Raw genomic sequence first — 15,064 nt, forward strand, 5'->3', positions numbered from 1 at the left:
CCAATTCAATCCCATCAAGGTGGCATGTGCCAATGCCATCTCACTATTCCAAGTGATCAATTTCAGTTCACAATTGATCATAATGAAAGGACTAAGAGTCAAAGGGAGCACATAAACAAGTCTAGTATCTGCTAACACTAACCGATAGAATAAATAAAGGGGAGAGTGATCCAACATGGGAAGTGAGATACTCAGCAGACTCATAGAATGGCGGATGTCCTAAATAGCACTCTGGCCTCAGAGTCAGCCCTAAAGGCACTCGGATCTGGCTGAAAAGCCCATGAGAGTATTTCAGGCATGGAAAGCCAAGACACTCTGGCAAAAAGATCTCTGTGAGTGAGATCCCAGTGGTAAGAACAGGTCTTCAAAGAGGGAGGTGCCTTTCTCTGAAGGGAGGAGAGAACCTCCACTTTGACTATGACCGTGTCTAAACAAGATAAGAGTCGGAGAACTCAAGGGGCTTCCATAGCCTTGGAAACTCATGACTGGTGCATAGGGAGATTACTGATGCCATAAACAGGAGTGTCAATTGGTAAAGTCAACAACAGGAGTCACTGTGCACTTACTCCTCATGTAGGATCTCTGTCCTTAATGTGCTGTACACTGAGGCTTAATGCTATAACGAGTACTCAAACAGTATATTTCACTTTGTGTTTCTATGGGGGTGCAAACGATTGAAATCTTTACTTAATGTACACTAAACTGATCTTCTGTAAAAAAAAAAAAAAAAAAAAAAAAAAAAAGAAATTATCAATTCCCAACTTGACTCTCACTGGGATTAAACATGACAATAGGTCTGATCTGATTTCATCATCATTTAAAAAAAATCATCTATTATTTTTCACTTTATGTTTCTGTGTGGGAGCAAACTGTTGAAATCCTTACTTAAGGTATACTAAGCTGATCTTCTGTATATTAAGATAATCGAAAATGAATCTTGATGTGAATGGAAGGGGAGAGGGAGTGGGAAAGGGGAGGGTTGTGGGTGGGAGGGACGGTATGGGGGGGAAGCCATTGTAACCCATGAGTTGTACTTTGGAAATTTATATTCATTAAATAAAAGATAAAAAAAAAAGTAGCTGCATCTTGAAACTAATTTCACTTTTTATCTTTTAGAAATTTAACTCACTTTAAAGAAGTACCCAAGAATGATACATCTTTTTGCGAGCACTGAGACATAACTATAACTTATTAGACATAATATCCTCCACTTAATACATTAAAAGAAACTAAGTCCTTGAGAACAAGCTTTATCATTAATTAAGGAAGCACCTAAGAAAACAAGTAATGGAGTTGGAAATTTAGGCATAACTAAAACTTCTGAGACATAAGAATATCCTCCACTTAATACACCAATATGAAATAAACCTTTGAGAACAAGTTTTATTGTTAACTCTCATAATACAACTATTTGAGAACAGAGGTCCTGCGTGGGAAGTTAGTGCACAGTGACTCTTGTAATTAATTTAACAAGTAACACTTACGTAGGAAGTCAGTGATCACCCAAAGCTCTTGGCATGAGCTTCCTAGGCTATAGAAGCCTTTTGAATCACAAACTCCATCAGTATTTAAACAAGGCCATAAGCAAAGTGGAATTTCTCTCTTCCCCTCAAAGTAAAGTACATCCTTCTTTGATGATCACTTCTTTCCACTGTGGTCTCACCCACATATGTCCTTCGTGTACAACTCTTTTTGTTACAGTGTCATTGTTTTCCATGGCTGAAAAGCTCTCATGGGCCTTTCAGCCAACCAGAATGCCTTAAGGGCTGAGGCCGGAGTGCTACTTAAAGTGATTGTCATTCTATAATTCTATAGTATGGACAGCTTCCCACATTGGAGTATTCACTCCTTTTTAATTCTATCTACTATTATTATCAGACACTTAATCCTGTTTATATGATCACTTTAACACATAACCCTTTCTATATGATCACTTTACTACTTAATCCTATGCATATGATCAATTTAACATTTAAAATATTATCTTTACCAGCAGGCTTAAGGAGATTTGGGGTCTGATGGCAAGTTTTAAACTGTACCCTTAGAAGTAAGTCCATAGAAATGTATGCAGAACTATACAGCTTTACAGTTACAGACTTCACATACTTCATAATTACTACTTTAGGAACATGATGATTCTTCCCACCATGCTCACCCTCGCACCAATACTCCAACCTCTCTTCCTCCTTCCTTTCTCATTCCCACTTTTATCTTTTACTAAGATCTATTTTCAATTAATTTTTTACACAAATGTTTAACTCTGTGTTAGGTAAAGAGTCCAACAAATTGTATGAAAAAAAACTGTTCCTTAACAGTTAAGACAAGAGCTGATCAAGTCATTGCTTCTAAAAGTGTCAATTTCACTTCTACATGTTGCCTTTTAGGTGCTCTATTAGTTATTACAGGTCAGAGAGAACATATAGTATTTGTCCTTTGGGACTGGCTTATTTCACTAAATGTGTTTAAGATTTATTCATTTTGTTGCAAATGACTGATTTCATTTTTTTACCATGTGTAGTATCCATGGTGTACATATTCCATAATTTCTTCATCTAGTCTTCAGTTGATGGGCATTTGGGTTGATTCCATGTCTTAGCTACTGTGAATTGAGCTGCAATAAACATGGGGGTGCAGATAACTCTTTCATATGCTGATTTCATTTCCCCTGGATAATTTCCAAGGACTGGGATGGCTGGTCGTATGGTAAATCTATATTTAATTTCTGAGGTATCACCACACAATATTCCATAGTGGCTTTACCAGTTTACATTTCCAACAACAGTGGATTAGGATACCTTTTCTCCCACATCCTAGACAGCATTTGTTTTTTGATTTGTTTGAAAGCCATTCTAAATGGGGTGAAGTGAAACGTCGTTGTGATTTTGACTAGAATTTCCATGACAGCTAGTGATTCTGAGCATTTTTTCATGTTCTGTTGGCCATTTGGATTTAGTCTTTTGAAAAATGTCTGTTTAAGTCCTTGGCCCACCTCTTAAGTGGGTTGTTTGTTTTGCTGTTGTGGAGTTTCTTGATCTCTTTACATATTCTCATGAATAATAATCCTTTATCAGTTGCATAGTTTGCAAATAATTTTTCCCATTTTGTTGGTTGCCTCTTCACTTTGTTGATTGTTTCTTTTGCAGTACAGAAGCTTCTCAACTTGATGTAATCCCATTTGTCGATTTTGGCTTTGATTGCCCGTGCCTCTGGGGTCTTTTCCAAGAACTCTTTGCCCGTCCCAATAACTTGCAGGGTTTCCTCAATGTTCTCAAATAATTTGAAGGTATCGAGTCATAGATTTAGGTCTTTAATCTATTCTGAGTGTACTTTTGTGTAAGGGGTAAGGTAAGGGCTTGCTTCATTTTTCTGCATGTGGAAATCCAGTTTTTCCAGTACCATTTGTTGAAGATACTATCCTTACTCCAGGGATTGGTTTTAGCTCCTTCATCAAAGATAAGTTAGTTATAGATGCTTGGATTGATTTCTGGCATTTCTATCATGTCCCATTGGTCTATCCATCTGTTTTTGTACCAGTACCAAGATGTTTTGATTATAACTGTCATGTGGTGTGTCTTAAAATCTGGTATTGTGATGCCTCCGGCTTTGCTTTTGTTGTATGGACATTTTGATGATATTGATTCTTCCAATCCATGAACATGGAAGATTTTTCCATTTTTGGTATCTTTTTCTAACTCTTTCTTTAATGTGTTATAGTTCTCATTATAGAGATCCTTGACATCCTTGGTTAAATTTATTCCAAGGTATTTTTTTTTTTGTAGCTATTGCTACTCAGGTGGTTGCTGGGTATGGATACTAGCTGCTGCAGCCATTATGCATGTCCAAAATGACGCCGGCTCTCTGTTGGCTTGTTGCAGGACACCATTGCAGGGAGATCCAGGAGAGAGAAAAGTGCTCACCCTTTTTTTTTTTCTCCTCTAATTTGGCAGGTACACTATCCTCCACAGGGCTTCAAGCCAGATTCCCTACAGGCTCCTCCTGCAGCCTTATTGCCATTGGCTTGGGCTGCTGCAGACTGGTCTCACCTCACTATCTAAAGCTGATACAGAGGCTCTCAACTGTTGGGGTTCTGAGTTGTACATGTCCAACACCCTCCACAGCGGTACACAGTGTCCCTCTAATTTGCATGTAGTTTTGTCTGTCATTTTCTCCGTAACTCTTCCCTGAGACTGCATTCTCTCCACTTTTTTAAACTATCTTCTAGACTAGAGCAGTAAGCGCCCTCCCTATTCTGCCATCTTATTCCTATCAACATGTATCCTTTTTAGCCACTTGGTCTGTACTCACTGACGCCTTTACAGCCTCATATGTACTCATAATACTATCCCTCCTTGCTTATTTTCCTCTATCACATTTATAATTATCTAATGTATCATGTATTTTGCTTATTTGTTTTATTTACTATATGTCTTCCCCACTAGTATGTAAGTTCCAAGGAGGCAGAAACTTTTGTCTATTTTGTTCTTTGATGTATCCCCAATGCCTAGACTATGTCTGTCACATAGACAAAATCTACTATATGTCTGCTGAGTTCATTATTGAATAGGTCCCCCTATTAAGAGACAGGACATAAGATAACAAGCCATGAATGATACAATGAGAATTGTAATGGACAAGCAGAAAGGTCATGTCGTACATGTTGTTCTATAATCTCTTTTGCTCACTTAATGTAATAGAAATATTTTAATCTCAAATAATACAGCTGTATATATCACTGTCCTAAAGGAAACCTAGCAGCCAACCCCTGAGGATTTACCACTTAGGCTATTTCTAAATTTCTAAGTTTCTACTTCCTAAAAACAATTTTGCAATTTTGCATGGATAAAAATGTTTACTATTTCAATCATTTTCACAGAATAAATTTCAAGTATCAAAATTTCTCAAAAGAAAAACAATTGTTTTATTACAAAAATATGGATTTTTTTAAAAACTCAAACAATGTATCTGCTTTTTTAAAAAAAAAAAAGGTTTATTCATTTATTTGAAAGACAAAGTTAGAGAGGGACAAAGGCAGAGGCAGAGAGAGAGATCTTCTATCCACTGGTTCACTCCCCAGATGGCCACAACAGCTGGAGCTGTACTGATCAGAAGCCAGGAGCCAGGAACTTCTCCCAGGTCTTCCCCATGGGTGCAGGGACTCAAGCACTTGGGCCACCTCCTGCTGCTTTCCCAACCCATAGCAGAGAGCTATGAGATTGAGTTATTTACTTCAAAGGCTGGTTCTCTCCCCAAATGGCCTCAATGGCCAGAGCTGGGCCAGTCCAAAGCCAGGAGCAGAAGTTTCTTCTGGGTCTCCCACTTGGGTGGTAGGGGCCCAAGCACTTGGACTATTTTCCTCTGTTCTCCCAAGCACATGAGCAAAGAGCTGGATCGGATCTGGAGCAGTCAAGACTCAAACCAGTGCCCAGATGGGATGCAGGCACCGCAAGCAGTGGCTTTACCCACTACACCATAGCACTGGCCCCACTACCTGCTTTTTATAATCTATGTTCATTTCTTCTACCTCAGCACAGGACCAAACCACAATCCTTACCTTCTTTTAAAGTTGAATAAAGTCATAAGACTAAGTTTCAGCCAACAGAATGTAAGCTATAGTGATGTCATATACCAAACTGGCCCAGTGAAACCTCTCAGGCAATTCTTTGTCTCAGATGGCAATGCCTATAGTGACCTGTTGGAAGGTACGTGGTGAACATGGCAGAGCTTCCAGCAGCCCAGATCCCTGAATGACCACAATGAACATAACTCACCTTCTGCTAAACTGGAAAAACTTAAGATTATTACCTAATCAATAAAAATGCTTCTACTGTGTTTATAAATAACACAATGGAAAATTTGCAATGTATGTAAAACATAAATTAGCTACCATTTATTCTAGAGGATTACGTACTTTGCCATACTGCATAACAAAATTCTAACAAATGTGGCAATCCCATAATAGTCGTGTTGTTGGAAAATTTTACAGAGGCTCAAAAGATAGAGCGCAATACAATGGCAAAACATTTGGTAAAATTTGTGTCTTGAAAGACAGGCCAATATCTTCCACATTTGTAGCCACAGAGGAAGTGATTAACAAAGAGATATTGGTACAATATATTGACTATCACTTGTGGCATTTAGAAAAGATTTAGAAGAAAGTGATGAGCTCAAAAAAGAGGTGGCAAATTTGTAAGCAGAAATGAAAGAAAATTTAGAAAAATCAGAACTGAAAAAATAACTGTTAATAAAGCACAAATAGTAAATGATATTAAAAATTACCTTGAAAATTTCATCAATTTTATTAAATATAAGTATTTAACATTAAAGCAAATATCATATTAAATATATTCATTTTATAACCTCACCTTTTAGTTTCCAATGGCTGACAGAGAGGAACTACTAAGTCAAAGAAAAAAGGGAGCACTGAGTTAGGGAACTGAGTAAATGGATAAGGTTTCAGCCCTGAGTCTTAGGAAAGAATTGGGTATGACTACTCACACAAGGAACTAACTGGAAGCAAATAGACCAAAAGGCAGTTGAACATTTTGAGGAAATCAAAGAAACCTGTACCTACATATAAAAGACTTGACTACTGAAGCCTTAAAAGAACTGTTAGGCTGTATAATTTACACAACAGAAGGCAAACTGAGAGCGCTGTAGAGCCTTGAGAAAGGCATACCCCTCATTCTCACTTCACACATGGCCATGGTGGATAATGCACAAAGAAGTTGCCCCTACAGCAGCTAACCAGGGTCACTCAGTAGACAGGGAGTTCCTCCAAGATGGCAGAATCAGTTTCATTTAAGCAAAAATTCCCCTACTTCTAAGGAGAAAAGCCTTCACAATGCCTGCCCAGAAGAGTTTCATCATTGCCACAAACCAGTGACCACTCTGCGACTCTCATCCTTCCCCTTCCTTAATAATACTTTTTATTGTAGCTATCAGGTTCCAGCTCCATCATTGTTGTGTGTGTGTGTGTGTGTGTGTGGCCAGTGGAGGAGGAAAAGAGGGGAGAGAGCATAGCTTTTTAGTTCTCAGGCCACAAGACCATTAGGAACCACATCTGTATACTTTTACAAAGACTATGCATCACTAGGGGTCTGTCTTTGAACCTAATACAGAATGTGAACAAACTTTATGTTACCTCTCTTAAGGAGGAAGACCAGTGTATTCTCTATGTAGATAGAAGGTAGCACCTGGACATCTCCTGAAAAGAAAGTCAGACTATATAGGAAACTACTAACTGTTCACAAAAATATTTTGCTTCTTCCTGACATTATAGCTAGATTCTATTTCCCATTCTCCTTTACAATCAAATGTGGCCGTGTGATTTTGTCCTAGCAAACTGTGAACAGAGAGTAATTTCCAGTTCTTATCTGACCTATTACACACACAGACACACACACACACACACACACTACCATCACCACTACCAACACATATCTCCCATGAATTGCCTTCTATGTTCGTTTGCCTTCTATCACCTGGATATCAATGCCTGGAGATTGGAGATGATGTCAGTGCTCAAGGCAACCTGGCAAGTTACATGTGAAAGATTTATCCTCAAATGACTGTGAAATAAAGGTCCCTTTAACCCTTGTTTAGTGTCCAAGAACTGCCTCCAGTTGATTATTCGAAGCAAATGTAACTATGTTTTCAAGCCACCAATTCTGTTTGAGCCTGTTTATTATAGCACATATGATTCAAAAGTATAAAGCTTCTGAAAATGAAAGATCATCTACTTTGCCCAAAGTCCTTAGGGTGATTGATTGCTAATACTTGTGTGTACTTTTCTGAAGTGCTTTCTGGATTTGTATTTGCATATAAATATATATTTTTCTGGAGCTGGTGCTGTGTCATAGTAGGTTAAACCCTCACCTGGGGCACTGGTATCCCATATGGGTGCCAGTTCAAATCCCAGCTGCTCCACTTCCAATCCAACTCCCTGCTAATGGCCTGGAAAAACAGTGGAAAATGGTCCAAGAGCTTGGGCCACTGCACCCACATGGGAGACCCAGAAGAAGCTCCTGGCTCCTGGCTTTGGATCAGCCCAGTTCTGGCAGCTGTGGTCATTTAGTGAATGAACCAGCAGATGGAAGACCTCTCTGTCTCTCCCTCTCTCTGTAACTCTGCCTCTCAAATAAGTAAATCTTTCAAAAAAAGTACACCAAATCACCAAGTAGATAAAATTTAAATCAAAAAAGTAAAGATCACACATGCTGAGATACTTTTAAAGAGTTCCCATGTGAATTTTATAGATATACATTAATGTGTCAGGATAGTACACTATGCCTTTACTAAAATAGCAATTATCCATTTTAAGCTAATGAAAGCTATATGATAAACCTATTAAAAAACCACTTAGTCTTCTCAAAAACAACTTTGGTTGAAACTCAGCAAATGAGATATACATAAATAAGACTACAACACTGCCTAGAAATATATAGGAAAAAAAACCCTCTAGGCCAGAAACTAAAAGTCAAAGCGACAGCAAATCTCCCTTTGTGACTAAAGAAAAAAGAATACATCCCATCTGACCCTCATTTGTTTTCTGAGTGCATTTTTACCAGTAATTCTAGGCCCTCAGTATAGACAAAAGCAGACAGACTCTGCATTTAGAAACACAAGTGCTAACAAGCAATTGATAGGTTTCCCAGTGTTTTTCATACTCGCTCATCCTTCTGATTTATAGATATTTTCAGACATTCCTTTAAAAACACTGACCACAGAGCTCATACATGGTAAACAATTTCAATCAATTATGGTCTCAGAAAGCTGTACTTGCCCTGGGATTGTTAGAATAATGTCACATTACTGATGACATCGCTAACTGAGCTTATGATCACTTATGCCATCTTCTGGCTTTTAAAGGTCAAATCTGTATTTGCTCACCCACTATTACATATTTTCCTGTAAGATCATATAGCTCTGGCTCCACAGGGTGTTGCCTTTCATGTGTCTCTTCACTATCCAGTGCCTCTCATCCTCCTTGGGCACTGGTACGAATAGAGTGCTCCTGTTCTCTATTTCCATAGTATTCTGCACAGTCTTGTACCAAGTAAATCAAATTCACTTTTGTCACCACCATCACATGTGCAGGGAGCCTAAGTGTCAAACACTGTGCTAAGCTTTTCATGTGCATTTCCTCATTCAAATCTAAAAATCTACTTTGTAATTAGGAAAGTAAGACATGGCTTAATAAGAGCTACTTACAGAGCCAGGATTCAAAGCCAACAAGCTAATCCAGGAGACTATATCCTAAAAAGTCAATGATAAGAGTTGATTTTATTGTTTCTTGCTCTTGCCTTTTTCAGCAAATGGACCAGATTCACATCACAACACATTGCGAGCATCTTGAAATAAGAGATTATGCTTTCTCATGTTAGCATTTCCAGTGCTTATTACCATACTCAGGAAAGAATTACTGCTATCTTGTGATACATCAACAAATATAAAGACACATAAATTCGCTTTCTTCCCCACTTCTAGAGTAGAAGAAGAAGACAAGAAAAACATCTGAAACCAAAGGGAATGGGTTGACATTTTCCTGTTACCAAAAATGTTAAAGAGAGGTTGGACCTCCATAGATTAATATTCTTGACCTTTTAACAAGATAAATAGAAGTACAATTATAAAAACCATCCCTTAAATTGTTCCAGAGACCTGAATATTCAAATATGTTGATCCAATAAAATATTATGGTCTGTGTTTTCTGTGTTTTTTAAGCCCTTTAACTGTCCAGAGAAAATAGAGATCATTCAGTGTTTAAGCAGAGATAGGAAAACTCATGGGCCAGGTAGGGTTTGAAATGGATTTGGAAAAAAGGGTAGAATTCGGATCAAAGTTCCAAATTTTTTGCATTTCAAGCTAGGAAAACAATAACAGAGTCCATAGACACAGGAATGGTTTGGCATCATGGAAGGTAACATAAACTCAGCCTAACTAAAATGAAGCATAGATATCTAGGGGCCAGTGCTGTGGCTTAGTGGGCTAAGCCTCCACCTGTGGCACCAGCATCCTATATGGGTGCCAGTTCATATGCTGTCTGCTCCTCTTCCAATCTAGCTCCCTGCTTTTGGCCTGGGAAAGTAAAAGATGGCCCAAGTACCTGTGCCCCTTTACCTTTGTGGGAGACCCAGAAGAAGCTCCTGGTTCCTGGCTTTGGATTGACCCAGCTCTGGTAGTTGCAGCCATTTGGGGAGTAAACCAGCAGATGGAAGATCTTTTTCTCTCTCTCTTTCTCTTCCTCTCTCTTTCTGTAACTCTAACTCTCAAGTAAATAAATAAATCTTTTAAATAAAGAAATCTATAATGATAGGATCTTAAGGAAATGGTGATTATGATGATGATGGCAATGATGATGATGAAGATAGATGATTACTTCAACAGATACCTTAGCCCTGTGTCTGATGCCTAACTTTTTATTTTTAGAAAACTTTTATTTGATAAATATAATTTCCAAAGTACAACATTTGGATTATGGTGGTTTTCCCCCCATAACCACCTTCCCACCTGCAAGTAATCCCATCTCCTACTCCTTCTACCATCCCATGCTTCATTAAGATTCATTTTTAATTATCTTTATATACAGAAGATTACTTAGTATATACAAAGTAATGATTTCAACAGATTGCACCCCTACAGACACACAAATTATAAAGAACAGCAGACCTATAGAATGGTAGATGTCCTAAACAGCACTCTGGCCTCAGAATCAGCCCTTAAGGCATTCGAATCTGGCTGAAAAGCCCATGAGAGTCTCTCAGGCATGGAAAGCCAAGACACTCTGGCAAAAAAGAAAAAAAAAAACCTAAATGAAAGATGCCTGTGAGTGAGATCCCAGTGGAAAGAAAGGGCCATCAAAGAAGGAGGTACCTTTCTCTGAAGGGAGGAGAGACCTTCCACTTTAACTATGACCTTGTCTAAATAAGGTCAGAGATTGTGAATTCAATAGGCTTTCATAGCCTTGGCAACTCATGACAAGAGCCTCCGGTGATTACTGATGTCATAAACAAGAGTGACAATTGTTAAATCAACAACAGGAGTCACTGCGTACCCACTCCCCATGTAGGATCTCTGTCCTTAATGTCTTGTACTACGTGAATCAATGGCATAACTAGTAATCAAACAGTATTTTACACTTTGTGCTTCTGTGTGAATGCAAACTGTTGAAATCTTAATATAAACTAAATTAAACTTCTGTATATCAAAATAATTGAAAATGAATCTTGATGTAAATGGGATGGGAGAGGGAGCAGGAGATGGGCGGGTTGTGGGTGGGAGGGAAGTTATGGGTGGGAGGGAAGCCAGTATAATCCAAAAGTTGTACTTTGGAAATTTATATTTATTAAATAAAAATTTTTAAAATTTTTTTTTAATTTTAAAAAAGACTAACATCTGAATTTTCTAAAATGTAAAAACTGTTTTTTTTTCAGTGTTAGGAATAAATGCTTTTCTTTAAAAAAAACTGTCTGAAGCCAATTTTTACCGTTGGTTCTCATAGTACAACACATTAAGGACAGAGATCCTACACGGGGAGCAGGTGCACAGTGACTCCTGTTGTTGATTTAACAATCGACATTCTTATTTATGACATCAGTAATCACCCGAGGCTCTTGTCATGAGCTGCCAAGGCTATGGAAGCCTCTTGAGTTCACAATCTCTGACCTTATTTAGACAAAGTCATAGTTAAAGTAGAAGGTATCTCCTCCCTTCAGAGAAAGGTAGCTCTTTCTTTGATGGCCCTTTCTTTCCACTGGGATCTCACTCACAGGCATCTTTCATTTAGGTGGTTTGTTTGTTTTTTGTTTTTGTTTTTTTTGCCACGGTGTCTTGGCTTTCCATGCCTGAGAAACTCTCATGGGCTTTTTAGCCAGATCCAAATGACTTAAGGGCTGATTATGACTGCTGCCTAACTTTTATGACTCACTCTTTATCTGAATTTAATCCTCATGGGTTGACTTCTACTCTCTTACCCATCCTTATAAATCTTCAATTCCATTGGTCCACAGAAATCTCTACTTACTTTAAACTTATGAAAAAACATCGCGCCTACCTCCTTCTTTTTTTGACAAAGTGGACAGTGAGAGAGAGAGAGACAGGGAGAAAGGTCTTCCTTTTCTGTTGGTTCACCCTCCAATGGCCACCGCAGCCAGTGCGCTGCGGCCAGAGCACTGCACTGATCTGAAGCCTGGAACCAGGTGTTTCTCCTGGTCTCCCATGGGGTGCAGGGCCCAAGCACTTGGGCCATCCTCCACCACACTCCTGGGCCACAGCAGAGAGCTGGCCTGGAAGAGGGGCAACTGGGACAGAATCCGGCGCCCCGACTGGGACTAGAACCTGGTGTGCCAGTGCCGCAGGTGGAGGATTAGCCTATTGAGCTGCGGCGCCAGCCACCTACCTCTTTTCTGTACACATGACTTTACTTTGTTTCATTCCTTCTCTCATGAATTAGTCCTGTCCATTGCATTCTATTCAGCAAAGTCCTAATTGTGAGTTTTTGTATCCTACATAGTCCCAAGCAATACTCCATAAATACTCTGAGATGAATTTATGATGACTATTCATCTATGACATTTGATGAAATAGCAGTGGGACAGAGGATTTGAAATGGGCAATTCATCATTACTCTCATTGCATTATATACTGAATTTTAATTAGATGTACCATTGGCATTGCAAATGGCTGTTCAGAAAATCAGGATGCCGTTATAGGTCAAGGGTTTTATTTTGCTTGAGACTGAGTGTTGATGACTCTATCATTCTAAAGGAAATATATATTGTACTTCAAGATAATTTTATTCTTGTACCTTGGCCATCAATATTTAGCACAGTTGACTAGGACAATATGTCAGACCAACAAAAATCTGACAGTCCATTTTTCCACTACCATTTTGTTCATTTATTGCAAAACAAACAAGGATTTTCTAAACTGCATTTGCTGTCTCAGTGAAACAATCCTAGAAATAGAATTTCTCTCCAAACATCCCTGCTTTCTCAAACCCTGCAGAACCTATCACAACCACACTCATTGCACCTGGGAAAAAGAAAATGAAACAGAAAAAAATTTTAAGGAAAAATCGTATGTAATAAACTACCTATACCACAAAAATTTTAAAAGTCAGGAATTTTCTATTAAAATCATAGTGTCTATTAAACTAACAGAAGAATAATTTCCTTTACAAAAGAAAATGCTACAAGGTACTATATACAAATCAAATTCTTTACATTTGTGGATTAAATAATGATTGTTTCAATCAGTGTATTCAGGATCAAACAAAAATAATATACAGTAATTCGTTGTCTTTTTGTGATACCTATTTGAGTAATATAAGCTAAAGTGGTTCTTGTTTGCCACATAATTTCATTCTAATGTCACAAACAATTCTATCAGGTTATATACTTCCCACTTACCTATGAAAAACCAAATGCAAAAAGAAACAGAAAAGTGAAGAGGCAACTGAGAGAAAGGGAAAAAATATTTGCAAATTATGCAACCGATAAAGGGTTAATAACCAGAATCTACAAAGAAATCAAGAAACTCCACAACATCAAAACAAACAACCCACTTAAGAGATGGGCCAAGGACCTCAATAGACATTTTTCAAAAGAGGAAATACAAATGGACAACAGACACATGAAAAAATGCTCAGGATCACTAGCAATCAGGGAAATGCAAATCAAAACCACAATGAGGTTTCACCTCAACGGGTGAAAATGGCTCACATTCAGAAATCTACCAACAACAGATGCTGGCAAGGATGTGGGGAAAAAGGGACACTAACCCACTGTTGGTGGGAATGCAAACTGGTTAAGCCACTATGGAAGTCAGTCTGGAGATTCCTCAGAAACCTCAATATAACCCTACCATACAACCCAGCCATACCACTCCTTGAAATTTACCCAAAGGAAATTAAATTGGCAAATAAAAGAGCTTTCTGCACCTTAATGTTTATTGCAGCTCAATTCACAATAGCTAAGATATGGAATCAACCTAAATGTCCATCATCAGAAAGCCTGATAAAGAAATTATGGGATATGTACTCTATAGAATACTATATAGCAGTAAAAAAAAATGAAATCCAGTCATTTGCAACAAAATGGAGGAATCTGGAAAACATCATGCTGAGTAAAATGAGCCAGTCCCAAAGGGACAAATATAATATGTTCTCCCTGATCGGCGACAACTAACTGAGCACCAAAAAGGAAACCTGTATAAGTGAAATGGACACTATGAGAGGGCTAGCACTGTGGCTCACTTGGTTAATCCTTCACCTGTGGCACTTGTCCCGGTTGCTCATCTTCCAGTTCAGCTCTCTGCTGTGGCCCAGGAAGGCAGTGGAGGATGGCCCAAGTGCTTGGGCCCCTGCACCCAAGTGGGAGACTGGGAAGAAGCTCCTGGCTCCTGGCTTCGAATTGGCGCAGCGCTGGCCATGGCAGCCATTTGGGGGGTGAACTAGTGGAAGGAAGATCTTTGTCTCTCTCTCTCACACTCTAACTCTGCCTTTCAAATAAAAAAAAATGGACATTATGAGAAACAATGACTTGATCAGCCTTTCTCCTGACTGTCGAGGAACAACTTACTATTTTATTCCTTTTAGTATTTTTTTGTTCTACTTACTGCCATTGATTGAACTTTTTAATTAACACACAATTATTCTTAGGCATTTAAATTTAACTGAAAAGTGATCCCTGTTAAATATAAGAGTGGGAATAAGAGACAGAGGAGAGGTACAATTTGGGACATGCTCACTCGGACTTACCCCTAATGGTAGAGCTAGAAACGTGCCAGGGGATTCCAATAAAATCCCATCAAGGTGGCATGTACCAATGCCATCTTACTAGTCCAAGTGATCAGTTTCAGTTCATAATTGATCATAATGATAGGTCTAAGAGTCAAAGAGATCACATAAACAAGACTAGTGTCTGAAAATACTAACCAATAAAATAAAAAAGGGAGAGAAGAATCCAACATGGGAAGCGGGATACACAGCAGACTCATAGAATGGTGGATGTCCTAAACAGCACTCTGGCCTCAGAATCAGCCCTTAAGGCATTCGAATCTGGCT

The sequence above is a fragment of the Oryctolagus cuniculus genome, chromosome 1, assembly GCF_964237555.1.
Source record: "Oryctolagus cuniculus chromosome 1, mOryCun1.1, whole genome shotgun sequence".
Lineage (NCBI taxonomy): Eukaryota > Metazoa > Chordata > Mammalia > Lagomorpha > Leporidae > Oryctolagus > Oryctolagus cuniculus.